The sequence below is a fragment of the Rousettus aegyptiacus genome, unplaced genomic scaffold (assembly GCF_014176215.1).
Source record: "Rousettus aegyptiacus isolate mRouAeg1 unplaced genomic scaffold, mRouAeg1.p scaffold_m13_p_15, whole genome shotgun sequence".
Lineage (NCBI taxonomy): Eukaryota > Metazoa > Chordata > Mammalia > Chiroptera > Pteropodidae > Rousettus > Rousettus aegyptiacus.
In genome coordinates this window covers 52,047,499-52,057,206 of record NW_023416290.1, presented here as the reverse complement: position 1 = coordinate 52,057,206, position 9,708 = coordinate 52,047,499, and the positions used below count along the sequence as shown (strand labels likewise).

The window sequence follows — 9,708 nt, the reverse complement described above, 5'->3', positions numbered from 1 at the left end:
CAAACATGGGTTATTTGCTTTATTTTATTTATAACAGCTTTATTGAAATCAAATTCAAACATACCATACAAGTCACTCATTTAGATGTATAACACAATGATTGTTAATACAGTCACAGATTTGAAATCATCACCACAGTCAATTTTAGAACACTTTTATCGCTTCAAGAAAAAAAATATCCCCTACCCACCTATCCCCTACCCACCTATCCCCTACCCACCTATCCCCTACCCACCTATCCCCTACCCACCCCCATCCTTCCCAGCCCTAAGCACAGGGGATTCCTTAAGCATTACTGTTTTCCAGAAAAGAACACAGAGCTTAGGTAAAGTTCAACATTGTCAGTCCATCCTTTTGTTCAATATAAATGAATATAACAGGTTCCTAAACAATTAAGAGACAAGTACAAAACTCCTCTGTGAGATGAAACAGGATCTAATAAATAATCTTTCTAGCTCCCTTGTTGGCGTTGTTCCAGTAAAACAAGTTGAACCATCTGTTGAAAGGTTATTGCCTAAGTAAGTTGCTTGAGAATCCTAAAGTCCGTGCATCTTAAACAGGGATGCCTGAAATGAAAAAGAAATAATAATATAAAAGTTTGAATTAAAGCAAATAACCAGGAGTCATATCCCATGAATCACAAGTCTATTGGATTTCAAGTGGTTAATGGATGAAAATCTTTTGATTATGCATCACTGCTGTCAAAAGAAATGAAGAAAACCCAAATAAGAATGAGCAAAGACTATTTAATTATAGCTTGCTATAGCCACCACCACTTACATTTGGTACATTTTGAAGCAAACAGAACCAGGCATTTTGGTTGCAGAGGAAGTAGTACTCAGTAGGGACACATGGAGATCAGAACCAAGGCCTTATGTCAGTTGGGTTACATATTTGGGCAAGTATTTGGCCCATTGTCCTAATAAGGTTGTTGAAATAAAATTTAGATTTATATAGGGTATGAGCAATAGATTGTAATAAGTATTTCCCCTTGGAGAGAGGGACACTGGTAAAATAATTTACCAGTTGAAATTTCAAAGATTATTTTTCCATATAGATACAAGTAGAAATGCCATCAGCTCTATTTCTTGCTGGTCTTATTTGATGAGACTAGAATCATCCAGAGGTTTTATAATAGACCCGATGATGGATGGCATATCCAGCAGTCGGTAAGACTAAGGGCAATAGGTACATTTGAGATAATCCAAGAATAGCATTGGAGTAAGTATGTTCTGACTTAGCAATTATATAAGGAGGAGGAAAAAGAGAGAGAAAAGGCTATTATGCATGGATGACAACCAAAGGTCTATAGGAAATAAGAAGAATTATTATTAGCAGATGTATAAAAAACAAAACAGAAATCAGACAGATATACTGCTCCAACATCTTAGGCAGGAGTTGCTCACTGTCTAAAGTCATCTGCTTATTCCAAAGATAATAGGTCTACTGTCTCCTTGCAAAATCAGCCATGTTTATGAGATCTCTGAGTATCCTCAATTTGAAGTCCCTATTTGAGTAGCCTTCCAACTGTGTGGAATTCCGAGCTACTCCTTCAGTTGTTAAACATGAACCCAAGTGTTGACTCTGGCATCTCACAGCTGTAGGTGTCGTTGACAGTACCTGATAAGGTGCCTTCCAGTGAGGCCAAGAGCAGCAGTTTTCCTCTGATGTCTCTTCCAGTGGATGAAATATTCTGGTTGATGATCATAAAGAGATGATTTAAGGAAATGTTTTAGAAAGGAGCCATAAACCCATTAGTGAAAGAACTGTCGTACGAGAGTCCATTGCAATATTTTGCCACGTCACCATGTGGTAAGTCAGACTCTAATTTTGGAGTAAAATCTCCAAATACATGGACGGACCTTCTAGTACCAATTCATAAAGGGATATACAGTGTGTTCCTGAGGGCGTGGCCTTAGAGGCCATCAGAGCTAGCCAGAGTACCTCTGGCCAAGGTTTCTGGAAGTTTTGCTAATTTTAATTTAAGGATTACCGCTGGTCTTTTCAACCTTTTCAGAAGATTATAAGTAGAAAAGACAATACAGTGTAAGGACCAATGTCTTACAGACTGCTGTTGCAATGGTTTCTGTTAGGTGTGGACCCCCCAGTCACTTGCTATAAAAGTTGGGGCGCCCCAAGTTGAAAACACAAAATCAAGCAGCTTTTTAGTGGTCATAAGGGCTGTAGCTTTTCAGCAAGGAAATGCTTCAGCCTAACCTGAAAATAGATATATAATAACTAAAACATGTTCAAATCCCGTAAAGGTTGGAAGCTGGGTAAAACCCATCCGAACCTGTTCAAAGTGTCCCTGAGCCTTTGAGTCCTGGCCGTGTCCCCCCTTTAAAGGTTTTCCAGGATTAAGTTGTTGATGGGGGATCCATTGACCTGAAAATAGCCTCAACTATCTTTTTAAAGTTTCCTCACCAGCGTTAACTTAAAAAAAAAAAAAAAAACAATCAACTTACCTATTCCATGGTGAGCAGTTTTCATGGAGAAATTTAGTGAATAATCTTGTATAATGATCTGGTGTCACCGAACAGCCATCTAGAAAGTGACAGAGAATACCTGAGTGAAGGATGCACCAGATTTTTCCCATTCTTTTCTTCTCAAAATTGGGGGCTAAACACTAATTTTTAAATGATCTCTTTGAATCCCTGTAAATATTTATCCTTTGAAGACTGAGATAGGATCATCAACTTGGTTAAGGCAGCTAATTTAGCATAGTGATCCGCTAGAGCAATTCCTGTAGCATTCATATTCTCTCTCTTTACATGGACCGCCATCTTTATAATAGCCATCTCTCTAGGAAGGAGAAATACATCTAAAAAAATTTCTTAGCTTTTGTCCATTTCTAGGAGGATCCCCTCAGAAACAAAAACCCACTTGTTAGAAAAGCATCCCAAAGTCATGTAATATTCCAAAAGCGTGTCTGCTATCTGTATACGTGTTTTACTCTCTGGTCTTCCGCTAGTTGAAAAGCTCCAGTAAATGCAGTAAGTTCTGCCACCTAAGATGGTTGTACTTCAAGTAGGGGCGCGTGGAAAAGGGCTAGCAGAGATCCACCACAGTAAAGGAAGTGGTGGCTTTAGGCGGAGTAGATGATGGGACCGTATTTGAGTTAGGCACTCTAGAAAAATAAAAGAATTTTGTTGATGGTCCTAAACTTTCGAACAAATTGCTGTTTTCATCCATTCGGTTTCTCTACTGGCAGGAGGAGAGTATGGTAAGACCTTTGGATTAAAGGCTTTCATTGATACATGTTTCATCTCGAAAGATATTGGGAAAGTCAAGGTAATGGTTTGATAGGATCTATCTGAATTTCCATAGGTTCTGCTCCAATTATTCTGTTCCAATACCAATGCTGGAATCTTTAGCCCATTAAGTATCAAGTGAGGTGTTAAGATCTTTACGGAGGTATGTATTAAATATTGTGGAGAAGATAAAGCTACATCCTGAGCAGACATGACTTGATTATGAATAGAGGAGTACTCTGGAATTTCAAGAAATAGTTTCTCTGATGTGTGCTTAATATGACAGATACAGTTGCAAAGTAAATATTTCCTTATTAAATTTGCTAGGATGGCATCACAGAGCAGGAAGGAATGTTTTGCAGTTAAGGACACAAAGATTACAGTTAAGGGCTGAGAAATAGGAAAAAATCTGGATTATTTAAAATATTTACTACCTGTGTGGTATGTTTACTCTGAAGAGGATGAGCCGTGGTGGCAGGATTTAATGTAGAAAAAATAACACCTGTATCTATCAGCATTTAGCGAGGTTGACCAACTATATTTATAATTCACCCTACGTGTTTCAAAGTAAGGCAAAATATTGGATGTTTTCCTTCCTCAGAGCACCCTCACTGATCTGAACTGAGAGATTTTTGTTGGTCTTGGTTTTTTCTTGTTTGTTTTGTTTTGGGTTTTTTTCTTTTTGGTAAGACGGGGCCAATTTTTTCTAGTATCCCTTCTTTTTACAACATCTACAAGTGCCCTTATCAATAAGTAATTGTTTACAAAGTAGCGTACTTAGCTATTTGATCTTTAGGGGCATAAGTTTATTTGGGGGCTTGTCTCATTCTAAAGCCATTTCAAAATGTTATGACAGGTCATTTTAGTTCAGATAAAGGAGTTATTTCCCATCCTAATTTCTTTCTTTAAGTGCTCAATTTCAGCTTTTGTTCCATTGACAAAACGAGATGAAAATGATGTTCTCACATCAGCATCTTCTTTAATTGACAAGTATTTTTGAAAGATATTTTCTACAGTAGCCTAAAAATATCCTATACTTTCATCTTTAGTGCTTTTTGTGTGTTTGAATCATGGTCCAATTGATTTTTATTAAAAATGTTTCAGGTGCGGTGTTTAGGAGATTTTGCTCGATTTTTCAAACCACTTTTTGATTCTCGAGCTGATTGTGTAAAGAGGGATCCCATAGGCCCCCTTCTAGGTAAGTCCAATCAGCTTTTGCCATCAGAATTTAGCATCTGACATTCCAGCCAATATGTATACAAGTTTATATAGATCAAGTAACTCTGAGTCATATGCACCCAAAAGAATTCTAAATTGTTTTATGAATATTTATTGGTCTTCTCTAGGTTTAGAGAAATCTTTAGAGCTCTTAATTCAGCTCAAGTCCAAGGTTTAAATTCTATAGTTCCCTGTATTCCTCACACATGGGAAGGAGGAATTTTTAGAAACTACTGGCACTGAGGGGTTTGAGGAAAGTTGGAAAAAGGTAAACGGTCTGAACAAGGAGAAGAGGAAGGAGGGTTGATAGACGTGTGGAAGGAAAGAGATCAGACCTGAAGGATAAGAGGGAAGAAGGTGAGCAGGATACAGGGAAGTAACTGGAGGACAAAGAAGATTTACTAAGTAAATTAGTGTGTTGTTACTGAAGTTTTTCCAATTAATCATGGCTTTTGACAAAGATTCTTTTAGTGGAGCAATTTTTTTTTTTTTTTTCAGAATTTTTCATTGCTTTTGCAAAGACCTCCAAACAAAAGATGCCACCTATCTGGACTGAGAACTCTTAGTCCCTTTCATGCCTAGGGAACCTTTCAGAGGATCAATTTTGTTGAAGTCAGGTGTTTCCCGGAGCTCCCATTGAAGGCCTAACTCATACCTGGGGAAATTATCTCATTTGGAAAGAAAGATGCAAGAATTAGGACTGTAATGAGAATAAATATAAGAAGCGAGAATTTCCCTGGAAGAGGAGAAGATTTAGATTTAGATGAACCTGTGAGTGCTGGCAATGGTTGGTAGAAATATAACATTTATGCCTCCCGTATGTCAAGTCCCCAGACTGATGGCTTGGTACCTCCAAACACAGACCCATACCACAGAGGATGTTTCCTCCAAATCAAACAGGGAGAGAAGAGAACCAAACAGTTCTGAGGACAAAACCGAGAAACAGAAGGAGAACCTCATCCACTTCAATTGGTGACTAAAATCAAAGTTTGTCCAAAAGGGCAGTTCTTGTAAGAACTGCAAAGTCACTGGTCTGCAGGCACCGCAAACAACAGGCTTATAAGGCATAGGCTTATCTTCTACCCGTGATTCTCCTTCTTGTGACAAATAATGCTTTGAGACAGCATTCCATAAAGAGGTAACACAAACACAGCAAAAAGGGCTGAAAAAATTGCTTGATCCCACCAAGGACATCACACCAATGGGAACTAATAACAAAACCTATTTGCTAGGCTGAGAATAAATAACCAGTAACTCCGCACAAAGAGAGTAGAGGGCAGACATAGTGCTGACTCACCACATCGTTGTGGACGTGACAGGAAGTGAGCAGCAAGGCACAAGGGGTTCCACCCTTGGTTGAAGACCGAAATCCATGGTCAGCGCAAACTGTATCTTGGTGGAACTGCCAAGAAAACTGCGGAAATAAATGAAGATCATTCAAATGAAAACAAACAAATGCTGTTTATTCAAAGCTCGCTATTGCAAGAGAGTCGTCGCCATCACTTGAGTTTGGCGGAAGCTCAAATGCATGTAGAGTAATTGGAAAGCTCTAGGGTGGAAAGACGGGAAGGGTTCAGGTGTGCCCTGACTGGAAGCTATGGCGTGCAGAAGCCGGAGGCAGGCAATTAGAAGTGGGCCATCCCATAAGATTGGTTAGGAATGCATACTTGGCTTTCTATGGTCAGTCCTGAGTTAGAAATGGGGGCAAAAATTAGAGAAGCTGGAAATTTTCGACCAGGATCAGATTTGGGGCTGACATAGAAGAGGTTGTAACTGGACTCAGACTGATCGCTATAGAGGTTTTGTGTCAGAGTTTTATTTTATTTTTTTCTATTATCTCGCCTTTGCCTGTTTGTATATTCAGTCTTTTAAAACTCACCAGGGTTTTTGGAGCTAAGATGTCCACTTCGTTGGTGATATCCACGACACTGGTTGCTTCTCCAGTAAGGGCATGGATGATCTGAGAATTTCATCGGACTTGTTTAGTGGTCCAAACAGAGGTTTATCCAGGAAATGGTCAGCTGGGATGATGAGTCCTAGACCTAGGCTTATAACAAGTCCTCAGGCTTGAGCTCGTGGTGACTCTTCAGATCCTGGAGGCAGGTACAAGCTATTGAGCAACCTTAGAGTCCCAATAAAGATCTGGCAATCAGTTTTTTGTTCTCGATGACTCCAAGTCAGGAAGAAGGGAGAAAAATCGAAACGCTTACTTTGGAAGCTAACGTTACTTTAGAGCCAGATATTGAAGGAAACCTGAATAGCTGAAAATCGAGTAAAGTTTGGCAGTCTACCAAAGGTGAGCTGATCCAGTCCAGGTAACTACCAAACTGATTTTTCCATAGTGAAAGAAAAAACTGGATTATCTCTCATATGAGGGCAGGCATGGCCCACGCACCCAGACTTCTTTAGTGACTCAGGAAGCAGCTTGTAAAGGGAGAAATCGGCCCAGGCACACTCTGCTGCAGTGATGAGTCCTAAGTTTATAATGAGTTGTCAGGCTTTAGCTTGGTGTTTCTTCAGATCTTGGGGGAGAAGAGCCAATTATAAAGCAAACTAGAGTCCCAATAAGGGTGTGTATATGCAGGTGTTAGATCTCAGGGACTTCAAGTCAAGAGAAAGGAAGAATACTGCTGGACAGGTTAATTTGGAAGGTCATAGCCAGATTTTGAAGCTGAAAGAATTGCAAAATTTGGTAAGAGCTGACGATCTGTGCAAAGTAACAGATCCAAATCCAATTTATAAATAGGTGTCGAACTAGTTTACCCACAGTGGGAGAAGAAGCCAATTAAGTACCTACCAGACAAGATAGAGTCTGCATATCAATCGATTATCTGCAGTTTACAGAGAGGTGCAAAATAGCTCAGAGACTATGAATACATCAGAATCTGATCATGCAGAAGAGTGTGCTATAGTTTCCCACTGAAACACAAAATTTCTCCCCACAGTCTGTCTTCCCCTTGGGATCAAAGACAATCTCAAAGCAAGGTTATTCTTGATCACAAAGTAAGGCTGGCCTCATCAGGTGGGGCCGGGTCATTTACAGGGATGCAGCAAGAATGACAATTTAGCACGCAGATTTGCTCTGCTGGAAGTTTTCATAAAGGATCCCAGATGGGACTTTGCAAAGCCTCTTGAGGATACGAAGCCAAGCCAAGAATTCACCATCGTTTTTCACTTTCAGTACTCAGTGATTTGGTGGGAATTCCTCTCTTCCTGAGGTCCCCAAATAGCCTAAGCTTCCCGCCCCTGCCAGCAAGTGACCTTCCTCGTTCACTCACTCTAAGGCTGGGAATCCTATGAAGCCCATTTGTGAGTGACCAGGCCAGTCATTCCAAGAGGGAATCTGTAAGCATTGGCCCCAGAAAGTCAACCCTAGTCCTTAAAAGTGTCTGGTCCTGTCTGATTAAATGAGCATCATTCCCAAATACGACATTATAGGCAAAGCCTTGGATGCATGACTAATGACGCCAATTATGTCCTATTAGCAAGGCTGTTCTTGCATCTATGCAAATAACTAGATTGCCATGAAACTGAGAACACTCAGTGAGAGTTTCTGAATTTTGCAAGGCAAGTCAGGGTGGAAAAGATACATATTTCACTTCACTTCTGTTCACAAGAGCACAGTCCACTAAATTGTTATGAGTGATAGATAGCTGAATAGAAAGTGGTTCCTTGTGTCCAGAACATAGAAATTAATGCATCAGCTCGATTCTGACCAGAGTTCGTATTCATCCAGTTGATTTAGTTCATTCAGTCCTGTGTGACTCATCATTCTTGCACTTGATCATGGGTCAGTCGTCTCATGAACACATCTGCTTTTCCACTGGAAGTCTGGAACTCCTGGCTCCTTTACAAAGTCCACCGATTTATAGATGTTTCAGCAGTGCCATAAGAAGCTTGTACACAAAAGTGCCTACCTAGCATAGTCCTGCACCAGGCTCTAAGACAGTCTTTCTTGTTGAAGATGGAACTCTCTTCCCTGTAGCTTATTGCAAGTGATTTTATGGAAGCATCAGGGGTAAAACAATATACATGAACAAAACTATCTGTAGATGAGAAAAGACTAAAAATGGCCATCGTTTACTTATCAACCTTTTTCAAAATGATATGATCTAAAGAGAGTTTATTATAAGAATAATGCAATTGATGAGCATATCTGGTTATTTCCATGACATGCAAAGCAAAATAAAGTCAATCCAAAACAATTTTAAACAAAATATCTATAAACACAAAGATTTGTCTATTTTCAAAAAAGGTTGATATTACACCTAATTTATGAAAATGAATGAGCATAATCTTCACAGAGAAAGCATTTTCAGATATAATATATAAAAATTCTGAGACATTAGATGCCTTAAACCTAGCACAGAGTTAGAATATACCAACAGTATATCAATATTATCAAGTAAATAGATTCAGTAAGTCTGGAGTAGGTTTTACACATCAGTAGATTAATAAAACTCAATAGATCAGAGTTGTGAATTCCCGATAGAAAACTACTGGCCAGGAATATGCTAGATTCAAATTGAAATAAAGTTACAACCAAGTTAATGTTTTAAAAAATAACTGAAATTATGACTAATAACACTTATCTGCTTTTGTCTTGTAGACAAAGCAACACCAGAATTTAAATAAATAGAAACAACTTGTGGACAGCAAAAACATTAAAAATTCTCTAGAACTTTCCCATACAGAATACAAGTGTTTAAATATTTATGTTAATAACATTTTACTCATACAAATTTAACCTAGCGAAGTCTATGCATTTCTTCTGCTTTGACAATATTTCCCATGCAACTCATCATTAGTAACATATCAAATAACCTTAATTATTTCTAACATTTTCTGCTTTTATAAGGCGAAAGAACAAATCTTTGTAATTTTCCACAAACCCTTTGGGAAATTTCAAAGATAATTTTAGTTGTGACAAGGCTAATCAAACTCTGAACTTGACACAATTTTAAGACCGCGAGACTCTCAATTTGGTATGAACTTCCTGCATTTTAACTTGTTTGCTTCACTTTGGGTGCAGACCCAGCCCGTGTGCCCAACCACAAACCAACATATCCTGTCTTGACTTTCCTATTAGTCATTGCTTGACAAAGCTTGTTAATTTTCAAAAAGTTCTCTCCTCCCACCAGCTTCACCATCTTCCCGCCTTCTTTCTACAGTCATCTTTTCCGAGTGTCTCTGTATTTAAAAGCTGTGCCTGCTCATCGCTTCGCTGACACACTTCTCG

General features: G+C 38.9%; 1 long non-coding RNA gene across 1 annotated transcript; it reads right to left on the bottom strand.

Moving 5' to 3' along the window:
- Nucleotides 1–258: 258 nt before the first annotated feature.
- Nucleotides 259–9,378, bottom strand: LOC107521590. The gene is made up of 5 exons (XR_001599593.2): nt 6,349–9,378; nt 5,767–5,883; nt 2,466–2,544; nt 1,621–1,693; nt 259–566 (listed from the first exon to the last, which is right to left on the bottom strand). It is a non-coding gene; the product is annotated as an uncharacterized LOC107521590 (long non-coding RNA).
- Nucleotides 9,379–9,708: the final 330 nt, after the last annotated feature.